The sequence below is a fragment of the Ovis canadensis genome, chromosome 18, assembly GCF_042477335.2.
Source record: "Ovis canadensis isolate MfBH-ARS-UI-01 breed Bighorn chromosome 18, ARS-UI_OviCan_v2, whole genome shotgun sequence".
Lineage (NCBI taxonomy): Eukaryota > Metazoa > Chordata > Mammalia > Artiodactyla > Bovidae > Ovis > Ovis canadensis.
In genome coordinates, this window is record NC_091262.1 from 25,883,401 (window position 1) to 25,893,722 (window position 10,322).

At 44.2% G+C, this 10,322-nt stretch overlaps 1 long non-coding RNA gene across 1 annotated transcript; it reads right to left on the minus strand.

The window, feature by feature from the left end:
* Positions 1 to 1,315: 1,315 nt before the first annotated feature.
* Positions 1,316 to 8,052, minus strand: LOC138423252 (uncharacterized). The gene is made up of 2 exons (XR_011250199.1): positions 7,843 to 8,052; positions 1,316 to 2,833 (listed from the first exon to the last, which is right to left on the minus strand). It is a non-coding gene; the product is annotated as an uncharacterized lncRNA (long non-coding RNA).
* Between the last annotated feature and the right edge of the window lie 2,270 nt (positions 8,053 to 10,322).

The following is a 10,322-nucleotide window of genomic DNA, read 5'->3' on the forward strand; positions in this document are numbered from 1 at the left end:
CCTTAAATAAAGATAGACTCTCCCGTTGGGGCTTTTACACTGGCCAGTCCTTCAGCCTAGGACATGCTTCCCCTTGACAATAAGGTGGCTAACACCTCCAAAGCATTTGCTCAAAAACCATCTTCACAGTGAACTTTCCTCATAGCTCAGTCAGTAAAGAATCTGCCTGTAATGCAGGAGACCAGGGTTCGATTCCTGGGTCAGGAAGATCTCTTGGAGCAGGAAATGGCAACCCACTCCAGTGTTCTTGCCTGGTGAATCCCATGAACAGACAAGCCTGGTGGGCTACAGTCCATGGGGTCACAAGAGCTGGACATGACTGAGCGACTAAGTAAACACACACACACACACACACACACACACACACACACACACACACACACACCCCTTCACAGTAAGCCTTATGTTGGACTGACATATTTAAAACTGAATCTTCTCTCCCTGGGCTTGCCAGATGGCACTAGTGGTAAAAAGATGTGGGTTTGATTCCTCAGTCAGGAAGACCCCCTGCAGGAGGGCACAGCAGCCCCCTCCGGTATTTTTACCTAGAGAATCCCATGGACAGAAGAGCCTGGTGGGCTATAAAAGTCCGTGGGGTTGCAAAGGATCGGACAAGACTGAAGTGACTGAACACGCACACACACACTTCCCTCCCTAGGCACTCCTGTTCTCTTTTCACTTTCCACTTTTGCATAGTATTTATACCTTTTAATATTCCATATGATATATTATTTATATATTATTAATTTTTATATATAGTTAATTTTGTTTTCTGTTTCTTCCTAGAGATTGACAGCCCTTGGGAGCCAAGAGCTCTATTTTACTCACTCTCTCCCAAATGTTTAGAATAGTGCCTGACTCTTCAGACATGGGCACTTATTTAAAGAATGTCAAATTAATACATAAATAGATATATGGGTAATAAACATTCAAAATTAAGAATTCAAAATTGTGTTTAAGAAGTGAGGTAGAATGGATTGAGGAAACACAAGCAAGTCACACTGCATTTTGACTTTAGAATCTGGGTTGTTTGAGTTCACATCCCCATAGACCAGGGATGAAAGTTGGACCACTGATCCGTGGAGGAGATTTTCAGTTCTAAAACCATCAAGGGAAAGAAGAAAGTCTTTCTAACAACTTGTTTCCACAGGAGAGCTCCCAAACTTAGTTTGGATGAATCACAAATCAAACTCAGCTGCACAAGACACCAACCATCATTCTCAGGACATAAGGATGCTTAAAACAAACTAATTTGATACAGAATAAAATCTAAGCCTCTATTGAAATGATCCTCATTAAATAATGTTCTGACACATTTCTGACACACAGGTCTTTATTTTTTCACAAAGGATTTTTTTTTCTATTGCCTCTCTCAATTTTCTAAAGGTTTTACTTTTTATTCCTTCTCTTCAATACCTCTTGCCAGATTAGAAAGCAGTGACCCAGGGACTCTTGACAATTCAAAGAATGAATCAAAAATGTCATGTGCATCTGAAGTCCTCCCAGTAGCCCTGTCTCTCTTATCAGGCCCAGCAACCTTGGAAACGGAACAGCTAGAGACAGTCTCGTGGGGATCACACACACGGGTGGGTCTCTGATTCACCAGGCTGCCGTCACTGAGGCCATCAGGTTACCACAAGTTATATACTAGGTGCCTGTCTCTGATTTGGGCCTTTCTTAACATTTTAAGGGAACAGTGAATTTATTGAATGTCATCTGCCACTTATTCATTCCGCATTTGAGAAAGATGTATAGAATCATTGTGAATCCATACTTCCAAGAGTAGCCTTTCAAAATAAATAGAAATCGTTTGTGTGAGCTAATATCATTGCTCTGTTAAAGTCTCTCCTTTAGTATGTAGCACAGAGCTCAAAGGTCATTTCTGCCTGAGATGGGAAGCTTTACATTGGATACTTGAGCAGCACTCTGTACCTGAAAAGGCAATAAAATGGCATTGTGCTGGAGATGATGGTAGAGGAACACTGTAGGAATGAAATAATGCAGCTTGCTCCATTGAGGAGTCACTGTGCCAGCAGATTCCTCAGGGTTTTCATAAATTATTTCCTTTAAAAACAGGATAGGAACATAACCCAGAATGTTGGCATGCTCAGGATATTCTTAAATAATGTATTACGAACTTATCAAAGTGACCCCAGGAGAGAGTCTTCTTCATATTAGAACTGAAAGATGATGATGGAGAGGATGAGAGGAGCATGGATGTGCTTGAAAAAATTGAATCACAACCCAAGAGGGCCCCATCTTTCACGGCTCTGAGAGGCATTTCTCCCAAGCATTTTGCTTTGTGCAGTTAAGAGGAAAGAAAGGAGGGAGGGAAGGAGGAAAGAAGGGAAGAAACCAGTTTCAGCTGAACCGGACAGTACTGAGGCTTCACACTAACCATTTGATTTACTTGTGTAGGTAGCTTGTGATATCAATGTTTTATCTTTGTTTCTTTGACAAGGGAACTGAGACTAAGATAACTAACTAGTCCAAAAACACAGAATGAGTTAGTGAAGATGCTCATATTTGAATCCAGGTTCATTTGCATCCAAACTTAGATTTCTTTCTTGTTCGAAAAACCGTTAACAAGCTTTTCCTTCTCACTGGACAGGCCAAGCTGCCTAGAAACAGGGGCTATCTTCAGCTGCATTCGCAGGATTGACATTAGGTTTGGTGTATTTTTTTCTCATAATTGCTTCTATATTTTATTCATTTCATGTTGATCATTTTATGCTATCCGAGTGAAATTTCGCATGCATGTTCACTGGTCATGAGGCTCAGGGAACACTTCAAGTTTGGTCCTTCCACTCTTGTCCAAGCACTCCTGAAGTAACTGAAACAGACAAATATTGTGTATCATAGTTTTGTCATAAGACATATAATGAATGGACAACATTATCTACACATAGACAAAGGTTGTGTTTGCAAGTAGCATACAGAGAGTAACAATTCTTGTGTGATTTCAGCTGTCAAATGCCCACTTATCTCATCCAGGCCCCTGGACAAGCATTGCTCACATCTATGTCATAGCTTCTGAGGGTTTTATACAATTTCTCAGCACCTGCTCTTTTCTGCTTCCTCACAAACCTGAGTGGAGGAACTCAGTTGTCCAAATGTATTATTCAAACTGGTCAGGTTAGGACTGCCTTGGAGGTCCAGCGGTTGAAGTTCTGCGCTTCCATTGCAGGAAGTACAGGTTCAGTCCCTGGTTGGGGAGATAAATTCCCAAATGCCATGGGGCACAGCCAACATTTTTTAAATACTTTTTTTCTAAAAAAGAGAAGTTATACTATGTTAATCATTTTTCAAAGGCTCATTTCTCTTCCACATGACACGTCTATCATGGGTTCACTGGGACCTCTAGTGCCATCATCCCGCTCTTTTAAGGAGAAGGAAATGGCAACCCACTCCGGTATTCTTACCTGGAGAATCCCATGGACAGAGGAGCCTGGCGGGCCACAGTCCACGGGGTCGCAAGAGTTGGACATCACTGAGCCATTAAACCACCAGCCACTGCTCTTTTTAACCCAGGCTAACAGAGCAGCCCCCGCTGGAGAGACTGCCCACCAACATGGTGGAGGAGAAGGCAGAGTGTGGTGAGTCCTGGCCTCTGAAAATCTCTGTCTGGATACGGCACACGGCACCTTCACTCGCATTTCATTGACTAGAGTAAGGCAAATGACCACCACTATCTTCTAAGGGGCAAGGAAGCCCAGTGCTCCCATAGGAAAAGAACTGGAAGAATGCGGTCGACGCACTGTGACTGCCACACTGAAAGTGAAAGTGAAGTCGCTCAGTCGTGTCTGACTCTTTGCGACCCTGTGGACTGTAGCCCATCAGGCTCCTCCGTCCATGGGATTCTCCAGGCAAGAATACTGGAGTGGGGTGCCATTTCCTTCTCCAGGGGAATCTTCCCAACCCAGGGATCAAACCCAGGTCTCCTGCATTGAGGGCAGATGTTTTAACCTCTGAGCCACCAGAGACACTGAGTGAGGTCAAAGTCTTTGTCTTTATCTTTCCTGGCTCACGTCAGCCCCTTGGCCTTTTTCCCTTTCCCTTTCCCTATAGCTTAGGAAATAGCTAATAGGAATTAGCTCTTCCTGTAGCCAAGATAAGAATTAGCTATATTAGCTTGCTTGGAATGTCATAACTAAATATCACAAAGTGGGTGCCTTAAACAACAGACTGGTTTTTTTTCCCATAATTCAGGAGGCCGGTGGTCCAAGATCAGGCTTTGGTAGATGTGGCTTCTCTGAGGTTTGCGGACGTCTGCCTCCTCTGCTTCCCGTGGTCCTCCCTTGGCGCGTGCACGGTGGTGTCTGTTGTCTCTCTGAGTGCCCAGGCTTCCTCTTCTTTTCAGGACACCAGTCATATTGAAAGAAGGCATACTCTAAAGACTTTAGTTTACCTTAGTCACCTCTTTAAAGGACTTATGTCCAAACATTCTGAGGAAATGGGAATCACGGCTTCAACATATGATTCTGGGGAGATACAATTCAGCCTTTAATAGGCTCCCACTCTCTGTCATAATTTGTGCTCTCCAGGTGGGGATCTGCTTTCTCCTTCTCTTGTCCTTTTTCTGCACAGCTGCCATGAGGTTGGTGTTCTACAGTGTTCAGCACATCTACATTTTTTTTTAAAAAAATATGGTCGGAGAGTTGCTTTACAATGTTGTCTTCATTTCTGCTGTCCAGCAAAGTGAATAAGCTACGTGTCTACATATACCCCCTCTTTTTTTAGATTTTCTTCCCATTTAGGTCACCACAGAGCGCTGAGTAGAGTTCTCTGTGCTACACGGTAAGTTCTCATTACTCATCTATCTTACACATAGAACTTTACATATGTCAATCCCAGTCTCCCAATTCGCCCCTCCCCCTCCCTCGCTGGCAGTCCTGTTTGTTCTCTATATCTGTGCCTCTGTCTCTTGCCAGCATCTTTTGGTGCAGCCTGGCACTGACTGCCAGAAGGGTACCAAAGCACGCGGGTACCCCATTCTCCCAGCATGATGGAGAGGCAGACGCGGCTGGGTGTGGCTGGACACGTTGGCCTCTTTTTTTGTGGAGTATGTGTGAAAGCAGTCTTGAATGAGGGGAAGATGCGGTTTATGCATCCAGCAGTTTGGGCTTATGTGCCAGATGTTTAGAGAGTGTTAGGAAATGCCAGAAACCCAACCACTGGAATGACTTGCAGGCCCCTGTCGCAGAGAGAGGGGGAGCTCTGGTCCAACGCGATTAGACAGTCTTCCCCTCTTGCTCCACAGCAATCAGTTAGAAACACAAATTTCATTCCATTTTGCTTACCAAAACATGCCAGAGATTTCACACTGTTCCTAGAAAACTCTAGCCTTAGCCTTTGCCAAAGTATGGTCATAACCATGATCTTCCAGACGTTGCATAAATTGGCCCCACCCACCTCTCCAGGGTCCCCGTGAACCTCACTGGCCACTTAGTTCTGGCACTTGCCAGAGAGTGACGGTCGGGGGGCATCTACAGCTTTAGGGAGGGGCTGGAAGGAGGGTGAGGTACAAAAACGTACAGAATGCCTGCTAGGTGTCATTACTTCATCTCATCATCAGGGACAAGAACTAAATACAACTTTGTTCATTGTATTGTTGAGGGCACCGGAAAGTGTGAACTGCCCTTGCTTTCTGAACTTTAAGGATGGGCCCTACAGTCCTGGGTATGTGCCTCTCACTGGTCAGAGCTGACTGGGAGAGAAGCTGACCAGGAGCCATTGATTGAGCTGAGCCATCCTGTCCCTGCCACCTGGAATTGAGATCAATGTTATCTGATTTCTGTGGCATCAGAACAGAGAGAATCTGCCAGGAGTCCTGGAGCAGCCACATTCTGCCACATGTGCTGAAAAGCACGTGAACTGGTATGTAGAAAAGAAGGTTGGAGATGCTGGGTTCATAGAGTAACAATAAGAGACACCTCCACCCACCCCCACTGGAGAGAAATAGATGTAGACACCTGGGGAGATTCTCTCCCACAGGAGACTTTTATACCTTTCAATATATCTCCCTTTGGCTCAACCTAGTCACAGCCATCCCTGACTATATTTTTAAATGGCAATCATTTATAGGATGCACTCATTTTTTATGTCCCCAAATACCTCTCAGATGGAGATTTCAATACCTAGTTTATGTAGACACCTTCCTCCATGACTTTCAACCAGATTATGAACAACCCAAAAGCAGCAATTGTGTCCTTTTCATTCCATAGTAGGTCTATAGGGTTTCATTCAGTTCAATGATGAGGTTACACCACCTTGGCACCAGAGAAGGAAACGACAGGTCTCAATGCCCCTGAGTCATTTGCCTTCCAATTAAATTGAGAATTAAGGGATGTTTTCCTATGCTTTAACAATAGAACAGGAGTTATTTTGGTAATTTATACTTTAGTATAATTAAGAGAAGTAAATCTCTCTCTAGGAAATGTTCAAAGTTAAGTGAACACCACAGTTCACTTAAGTAGCAAGTTATTTATCATTTTTTATGCCAACAGAATTCTTCTTGAAATTTTGGTTACTCTAGTGGCAAAGAGAGAAGTGAAACTGGATAAGATAATAAATGAGAAGAAAAAAATCCTTAAGTGTGAGAAAACCAAGATCATTATGATTAAACTGGCATTTATAAATGGAATCATTCTTTGGCTTTATCTGATAAATGAGCAAGAAGCTCCATCATGACCTTCCTTTAGAGTTTTCTAGCACCTGTCACTCATACATGTGCCCAGTCAGTCATGTCTGACTCTTTGCAACCCCATGGACTGCAGCAGACCAGGCTTCACTGTCCTTCACCTTCTCTCAAAGTGTGCTCAAACTCATGTCCATTGAGTCAGTAATATCACCCAACCATCTCATCCTCTGTCACCCCCTTTCAATCTTTTCTAGCATCGGGGTCTTTTGCAATGAGTCAGCTCTTCACATCAGATGGCCAACATATTGGAGCTTCAGCATAATAAGAATGACTAGAACCTTCACTATCTTCTTTAATCAGAAGCAATATAATTTTTCAAGTAAACTATAGGATGTTAATTCAAAAAACTACTATGCTGCCACTAAAGATTATGTTTTTGAAGATGATTTGCTAATATAAGAATATTTACAGGCAAGGAGGGAACACAAGCCACAAAAATATTTTGTATCATTTGATCTTAACATCAAATTATTATATTGAAAAGAAAATATATATACTTATGTGATCTTGAAGGTTGAAGAAATGATTTATTTTTCTGGATCCACCTGCAAGAATACACTAGGATGCAACATATTCCAGAATGTAAACATGTAAATGAAGGAATAGGGACTATCCTCTCCCTTCTAAATGCTTATTCTGATTACTGGACAGGGTCAGAGGCTGAGCTCCACAATTTCACTGATTAGCTTACATAAGTCTCATACACTACTGTGTGTCAGGGGTTACTTTCCCCCTTCTATAAATGAAGAAACATCACAGACATTAAAATACTTACTCAACATCACTTAGCAGGCAATGGAGATCTCTTTTACTTCAAAGGGTTAAACAAGCTTGATCCATCCATGGCTCTTACACTAAGGCACCACCAGTTCCCACACTCTGCCTGCAATTTTGTACTCTGTACTTCAAGATTTCAAAAGCTCTAACTTTCTCCTACCACCTGAGAGCTCAGAGGACCAAGAATCCCTCCCACAGCCTCCCAGCATCTCACATGGCTCAGATCCCTCTGACGGGGCCCCAGTTTTCCAATCACCCTAGCTGTGACCACCTGCCTGACACTCCTCCTTCTCCCATCAAGGGCTTTCCCCAGGCAATTGTTCATTTCTCTTCCATCTTCTCCAGGACCTCTCCTAGGTACTTACATGTAAGAATGTTTGATAGGAGTACAACCTGGGACAGAGCGCATCTGTAGCACACCCCTGGCTGCCTTGTACTCCCCTCTCGGTGCACAGGATCACAAGTCAGCCAGGGGTAAGCGGCTTTTCGAGAAGTGGATTCTTCCAGTTTCCCTTGAGATTTATAAATTACCTTTCTTTCAGACTCTTGGCCAAGTTAGTGCCTGTTTACTACCCGAGAGAGAGAGGTGGGGAGATGCAGAAAGAGAAGAAAGGACGGAAGGAAACCTTGGTTAATTACTAGATTTCTTCAGTAGACTTTGAACTGGGGAAAGGAGACAAGTGCTTAACAAGCAGGACTGGTATCTCCTTGCCCAACACTCAGAGGACATTCACTCTTCTGCAGGGCACTGATCCAATTCCTTGCCTCTTTCAGTCAACACTGGCACAGAGATAATCGTCACTGTTGAGGTTTTTGCAGGGTTAAATGCAAAGCACTGGACACAAAAGGTAACTGGCACTGCCACTCTGTCTTCTTAAATTTTTGAATCACATTTTATTTTGCTTTCACAGCATTCTGTGCTGGGGATATTCTGCAGTCGCACATGTGGCCATAAATCAGCTAGATAATTGAGATTTGAAAGAATAGCCTTTGGACTTGGCCAAACCAATCAATAACTGAGCCTCAAGGTATGCTTTGGAATTATTTGTCTGGGTAATTCTAGCAAGAACAACAAAATCCAAACAGATTGCAGAGAAGTTAATACAGAGCTCAAAGTGGGCACATTCATGCACCACAGGGCCAATCAAAACTAAACTAATAGAACGAAATGAAAGCACAACTCCAGCCCCAACAACAACAAAAATCTCAGGATTCTGCTGTGTTTCTTCTTGGTCTTCCCTACATCACTGCATGCCTACATCCTTTTAGATCACCTCGGACTTCACCTCTCATTCCCTGACATGTACTTGGTCCTTCTATTTGAAGAGGAAATTTAGTGTTTCCAGCTTTCGTCCTTGGTGCTCTTTAGAGGGAGTCTTTATACCTGCTCTGGACTTTCCAGTTTTTGCATGCATAAACAATCACTTCAGTTGTGTCCAACTCTTTGTGACCCTGTGGACTGTAGCCCATCAGGCGCCTCTGTCCTTGGGATTCTCCAGACACAAATCCTGGAGTGAGTTGCCATGTTCTTCTCCAGGGGAGCTTCCCGACCCATGGGTTGAAAGCACATCTCTTACGTCATCTCCTGCATTGGCAACTGGGTTCTTTACCACTAGCAGCGCCTGGGAAGCTGGGTTATTCTGAATTAATATTTGGATCCTGTTTCTCCATCAAGAGCTATCCCAGTTCATTAATTTCTGGACACTGTAAGAAACTCAAACTTTTCTAGAGTGTATACATACCTAGGGCTTCCCAGGTGGCCCTAGTGGTAAAGAACCTGCCTGCCTCAGGAGACATGAGAGTCTCAGGACACATGAGAGTCACAGGTTCAATCCCTGGGTCTGGAAGAGGGCATGGCAACCCACTCTAGTACGCTGGCCTAGAGAATCCCATGGACAGAAAAGCCTGGTGGGCTACAGTCCACGGGGTCACAAGAGTCGGACATGACTGAAGCGACGCAGCAGCAGCAGCAATATACATCCCTAACCTAAGCCCTTCCCTGGTGACTCAGTGGTAAAGAATCCACCTGTCAGGGATGGGGGAGCCAAGTAGGCTGCCGTCTATGGGGTCGCACAGAGTTGGACACAACTGAAGCGACTTAGCGGCAGCAGCAGCCAAACAGGAGATGAGGGTTCCATCCCTCAGTCAGGAAGATCCCCTGGAGAAGGAAATGACAACCCACTCCAGTATTCTTGCCTGGGAAATCCCATGGACAAAGAAGCCTGGCAAGCTACAGTCCATGGGGGTCACAAAAGAATTGGACTTGACTTAGCCACTAAACAACAACCATGCATACTTGAAGACCACAGAATATTTTGCCCCAAATCAGCCATGGCTGCATTAACCACATTATTTCTTAAAATATCCCTAAGAGCACGTTACAGAGAACACATTTTGAAAGGCTGGAATAGGTTATTGCGTGCCACCTCTGGTTCAAATCTAACCCAAGGCACTTGGCCAAGTGGTGTTGAAAGAGGTAGTCCACAAGCAGCGATCATTTTGCCTAGTTAACTCTGAGAAGGAAAACTTGAAACTGCAGGAGCCACTTAGAAAGAGCAGATCTAATTGGGAGACCTGAAAGGAGGCCAGGTCACCTGGCTTCACGTGCCTAGAGCCTTCCTGAGGCTCTAAGACTTTGGCCTCCCTCTCCTTCAGCTGGTATCAGCTCATAGAACGCAGGCCCCTTACCAGCAAATCAAGGAACAGATTTACCCTTCCTTCTCCCTAAGAGAAACAGCTGCACCTGAACAAACGTGCAAGGCCAGGTTCACACACAGTTCACGAAAACCTTCCCTGGGTCCCACTCCGAACAAAGGCCGAAGACAAATCTGACGTGGGTTTTCCC